Genomic DNA, 6,000 nt, shown 5'->3' on the forward strand with positions numbered 1-6,000 from the left:
TCGGACAGAAGCGAGTCGGGGGAGCTGTGGAGGGGCCCGGGTCTCCCTGTGGCGCAGCTCTCGGCGCCAGGAACCTGTGTCCAGGCGGGGCTCTGGGCCGGTCCCCCGCCCCTCAGGGCACCACAGCGTTGCCTGACCTGGCGGCCGCCTGACCGGGGCTCCCAGGGTTTGCTTTCCATCGTCAGGGGTCAGTCTGGCTGCCCGGGGCCTGGGCGGCGAAGGGGGCCCGCAGGCTGTCCAGCATGGCCCTGTTCTGGTCCTGTGCTCGGAGCCTCGCTGGGACCCAGGGCGCTGGGTGGGGCCCCGAGCCCAGCAGGAGGCCCCGAGACCCTCTCCTTTCAACTCCTTTGCCTGGACCTGCCCCAGCCCCGGGGCTCTCCTGGCGCACCCTGTGCCTGAGCCCACAGGTCCCGCTCCGGGGGGGTCTGTGCCCACCAGGCTCCGGGCCAGCAGGAGGAGGTCCGGGGAGGGTGGGCTGCGGACTGGGGTCCTCCAGGCCCTGCAGGAGCGTTGCAGCCGTGGGCACTTTCTGCAGCGTCTGAGAAGCTGGTGTTGGTTCTTTAAGGCCGCAGTCCCCCACCCCAGACACCACCCCTCCTGCCCTCTGTGGGGTTGGCAGCACCCCTTGCTCCGGAGTGTCTTCCCACGGCCACCAGGTGGCGGGAGCGCTCTTCGCCGGCCCAGCCCAGCTGTGGGACCCAGTTTAGGACCAAGACTGAGCTCTGTGAGTCCCACGTTTGGGAGAAAAGCAGAAAATATGCCACAGGAAAAGGCTGAATAATAACAGGGCAGAATGGAAACTTCGACACGACGCCGGTTACTAATTAACCGTTTGGCGGGGAACCTGGGGGTTCCGTGCCTCCGGGCCAGGGGTGCAGATGTGGGTGTGGGGCTGGAGCACCGAGGTCCCCAGCCCTGCAGAGCGTGATGTGGGGGCCGTGGGCACAGGGGCCGCCTCTCTGACCTGGACGCGTGCTGTAGAGAAGCTGACTGGTCCCCTCATCACCGTGGTCCCCAGGAAGCCCCTGGGGCCTCCAGAGCCGCCTCGGGTCCACGTCGGGGGAGGGAGGGCGTCACTACCTGTGTAGCTCAGTGAGGCTGCCTCTGCGTCCCAGGGCACGCCTTGGAGCAGACTGTGTGGGGGGAGCACAGCTACAAGCAGGGTGCCCTGGGCCACCCAGGGAGGGGCCAGGAGACACCGGCGTGCGAGGGGCTCACACCAGTGCAGGTGATGCTGGTGGGACCTTCTGGGCTGAGAACACGGGGACCCAGGGAGTGGTCAGGTTGAGGCAGGCAGGGTGCCCGTCGGGTGGCACTGTGGACAGAGCCTTCAGCAGCGCATGGACACCGCCCAGCCAGTGTTCCCCATGGAGAAGCTCTGACTGCGGGTTTGTGGGGAGCTCAGGGTCAGGAATGATCCAGGAACAGGAATGCTTGCTGGGGCCATGGGGACCCTTGAGGCTGGAGGCAGCCTACCTCGGTTCCCCCACCACCCTGGCCCTGGTCCCCCTCCTCCCCCGCGGGCCCCCCTTCCGCCCCCGCTGGCCCCCCTCCACTGGGTGGTCCCTGCTCTGTCCCCATCCCGTGCTGAACTGCCTGCACCCCTGGTCCTGATGGTGCTGCAAAGTTCTTGCTTTCTCGGGGGACGCTGGGAGCTGACTCACTGGGGTGGTTCGGTAGAGCCGCTCGTGTCCTGTGAGGCTTCACCTTCTGGGGACTTGCTGGGCTGACCCCCTCCCGTGACCACTTCTGTCCAGCCTGGGCTCTCAGGACTCCGTGTGGCTGGGTCTGGGGCATGCTCACCTTCAAGCGAATTAGCGACGGAATCCGAGCGAGTGAACGAGGGACACGGTGCGGTGTGTGCCGCGCTGGGGCTCACGTGACTCGCACCTGCCCAGCCCTCGGCGCGGCCGACAGCGCCGCTCCCACGTCACAGCGCACACGACCTGGACACCCCGAGGACACGGGCAGAACTCATTAGGAAAACGTCAGACAGGAATTGCCTGTGGAAGGAGGTGGGCCGAGGGGTGGAGGGAGGGGCCGGGGCGGCAGGATGTCCCCGGGCGGCCCGTCCTGCCTTTCCTGGGGAGGCGCCAGGCAGGACCCGCCCTCTGCCCTCAGAGCCGAGGGGCGTGGTGCTCTCCAGTCTAGGTCTGCCCTGGACCCTCGGAAGCCTGAGGGTGGGCTCCCTGTCTCCCCGGACAGCGCGTCCTGGAGAGGCCTGAGCGGCCGCCGAGCCTCTGCCTGGCTCGGACCACAGAGCCCCTCCTGCCGCCTCGGCTGCCGGGTGGGGCCTCGTCACAACATACGGGAAGTGAAGTGAAGGTGTCCACGCTGTTCCCAGCACCGTTCCCTCCTCTCTCACCAGGCTCTGCCTCCGCTGACCTTGGCTGACCTTGCTTTGGGCCAGGCTGGGTCTCTCTTCCTCCCGCGTTCACCCCACCTGTCCAGCGGCTCACACTGGAAACCTGGGGTCTTCAAGGCTCCCCCAGCCCCCAAGACTGATGCCACACATCTCTGTCTTCACACGGTCAGAAACGGTTCCTTCCGCGCCTCCTCTGTCCCCGCCCAGCTCGGTCACCCTCCCTGCTGACCCTCTGAGACTCGGCACACAGCACCCTGGCCCTGTGACCCTGTTCAGGCCCCCGTGGCTGGCCCTCGACCCCGTGCCCTCCGTCTCTGTCCCTCAGAGGGGCCCAGCGGGTCTCATCTGTGTATTTGCTTCTGTCCAGGCCTCCCCGGGACGATGTCCTTGGGCTCTTTGCCAGGCCTCTCGGATTCTCCCCGAGCTCCCGGAGGAGCGTCTGTCTGCTCTCGTCGGCACGCAGCCGGGCACCGGCCAGTCTTCGAGAAAGGGCCATTCTCAGTGCAGACCTCAGAGGCCCCCGCCCGGCCAGGTACCAAACCCAGGCCACCTGTGGACGCTGGTGGCACCCGGGCGTGGTCAGACTTGGGCCGCGGGCCTGGGGGCCTGTCGATGTCAGGGGTCGATGAGAGCCCCGGACGTCTGCACGTGACTGCAGTGAGCTCGGGGGGGGGGGGCAGATCCGGATGCTTCCAGGCGGGTTCTGGAGGCTTCCTGTGTCCTTCTGTCTCCCCGAAACCAAAGTGCCTGTCGCCGGAAGCCCGGTCCAGTCGTTCACAGCACAGTATGAACTTCTCATGCGCGCTCTCCCGTTTTCTCACGGGTGCTGACGCGCCGCTCCGGTCACGGGGGCGGAGAAAACAGCAGCACCGAGACCCTCGTCCCGTCCGCGGGATCGGACCCGCTGCTTCGCGGTGGGGAGCCCAGCCGGGGCAGCCGAGCCGCAGCCCAGTTCCGCCCTCCCGGGCCGTGTCCCCGCGTGGGACAGCTCTGAGGCCGTGTGTCCCCACCCTTCCTCGGTAAAGACTCACCCCCCGCGATGCACAGGGCTGCTCGCGGGCTGTAGACATGCGCGTGAGTGGGGTCCTACCGCACGGTTCCCTCTCACCGATGCCACTTGGTGAGACGTTCAGGGCGGTACTCACCGTCTCAGTTCACGGCTGTGCGGGGGGGGGGGGGGGGAGCTGCAGCTTCACTGCCCCCTCGCCTGCCAAGCTCAGTCCACGTCCTGGTGAACTGTGCCAGGCGGTGCCCCTCTGGCTCCCCTCTTCGGTGGCCCCGGGGCTCGCCCAGCACCTCTGGGACTGGGAACCAGAGGGGATGTGCCGCTCTCCGGCGACCCCTCTGCCCTCTCCCAGCAGGGAGCGCCTCCAGCTGACCCTCCCGTGTCAAAGCTGTTCCAATGTGTTCTAGTCTGAAGGACGCGACCTTGCACTGCAGACCCCGGGGTCGCGGAGCAGGCATGGGCAGCTACCCAGAAGGTGCGGCGTGGCGACTGACCTTGGTGGGGACGGGTGCACTGCCAGAAGCCAGAGGTCAGGGTGGGACAGCACGGGCCTCCCCCCTTCTGCCTGGGCCTTGGGGGAGTTGTGGGGGGAGCATGGCCCCAAGGAATGCACAGAGGTGACCCACAGTGTGGAGAGAAACGACCAGGGTCTGACGTCGGGGGCAGGGAGAGGCCGGGGACGCCCGAGCACGGCGGCGGTGGTCTGCTCGGCGCCTGGAGGGGCTCACGGACAGGGAGCTGGGGCAGAGGGTATGCTGGGGGGACACAGTGGGTTTATGGAGACAGAAGTGGGGTGTCCTGGAGGTACAGGGAGGTGGGTGGTCTGGGCTAGAGACAGGAGTTTTGAAAACGTAACAGGAACCCCACTTCCAAGACGGGAGCTCCAGGCTCTGCACACGCCGTCCCCAGCACACAGACACGGCTTGCCGGAATCACGGAAAACACAAGCCCGTTTAGCCTCTGGAAATTGTTCTAAGGGCCTCCGTCAGTTGAAGAAATATTTATTCAAGGGAATCTACTGAAACTTGCGAAGAGCCGTGTGTCTGAGCCGAGATGCTCTTCCTACCCCCGCCGGCCCGTTGCGCCGGCAGCTGCTGGGCAGATGGACCGAGAGCACGGGGCTCGCTCTCTGGCAGCTCCGGGCCCAAGGCCGGGAGTGGACGTCTCAGCAGGGGCCGCCCGCCCGCGTCCTCACCCCTCCCCGCTCCAGGAGAGGGGGCCGCCCTCCACCGCGCTGTCCTGTGTCACGGGGAGGCTGTCCGGGCAGTGGCATGTCCCCTCTGCCCCAGCTCCTGCACCGGACAGGGAGCCCACGCCTGCAGGAGGATGCCGTAAGAGGGGCGGCTCCGAGGGTCGTCCGGGGGAGGGGCGGTCGGAAGAGAGAGCACCAGAGCCCCCCCAGGAACTGACATCACGTGAAGCAGCCAGAGGACGGTCAAGCCCAAGACTGCCTTCCTGATGCACAGCAGCAGCTACCCCACGGGGCCGACTGGGCTGCTGCAGGGAATCGAAGGAAGGGCCGCTGCGAGCCCCCCGGGTCAGAACAAGCGTCAGAGACCGACCCGGAACCGCGGCAGGGAGAGCAGTCACCCTGGCCGGGCAGGAGAGCCGGGGGGCCGGCGGGGCCTCGCAGAGAGTTCGGGGAAGGAGATGGTCGCAGGTCTGCCGGAGCCGCTGCCTTGCGAGGACTGCACGCGGCCGGGGCTGAGCCTCCTCCCAGTGACACCCGAGTCCCCCTTTTAGAGCAGGCTGGCCAGGACACCAGACACATGGGCCACAGCGGAATAAGCCTGGGAGCCTGGTGGGCAGCACAAGGTCGGTTTAACTTCTGACAACAGTGAGTGCAATCCATAATGTCAGTAGAATGAGGACAAAACCCACAGTCACCTCAACAGATGCTGACAAAATGTGACAAAATCCCAATCCCTTCAGATCAGGAGAAGACGAGATTGGCCACCGGAGCCGCCTTCTCGTCACACCAGAGGGCCACCTGGGGCACTCGGCTGGGAGAAGGAGGTACGGGCTTCCGTACCAGAAAGGAAGAGGAAAGATGGTCTCCATTTGCTGACGACGTGGTCTTGTGTGTGTAAAACCCCCAGAACGCCCACAAAACCAGTAGAGCTAACAAATTAGTTCAGCAAGATCAATGTATAAAATAAGTTGTTTTTCTGCTCAGTGGCAGTGAGCAAACTGGAGACTGAGACTAGGAAAGCTATCCCGTCTACCCTAGCGTCAAACAGAATAAGAATTAGGAGTAAGTTCAACAGAAGCACAAACTTAACACTTCGAAAGCTACAAAACGTTGCAGAGAGAGGTTGAATCCCAGGAGGTCTGGAGACAGGTCTATAGAATAATCCAGATTGCCGAAGTAAGTTCCTACACAATCTAAGCTCGATCTTGAATAAATGGAAAGTCGCTCCACATTCATGGTCAGAAGGCGTAAGATCGTGAAGGCGGCGTCCCACGTGGACCTACAGATCCGGTGCGGTCAGAATCCAAGCTGACGCCTTTGTACACACAGAAAATTCCATCCCAAGATTCATATGGGAACCCACGGGGCCCTAAATAGCCAAAACAATCTCGAAAGAGAGGAACGAAACTGGATGACTGGTACTTCTGATTCCGAAAC

The sequence above is a fragment of the Mustela nivalis genome (assembly GCF_964662115.1).
Source record: "Mustela nivalis genome assembly, chromosome: 7".
In the NCBI taxonomy this organism is placed as follows: domain Eukaryota; kingdom Metazoa; phylum Chordata; class Mammalia; order Carnivora; family Mustelidae; genus Mustela; species Mustela nivalis.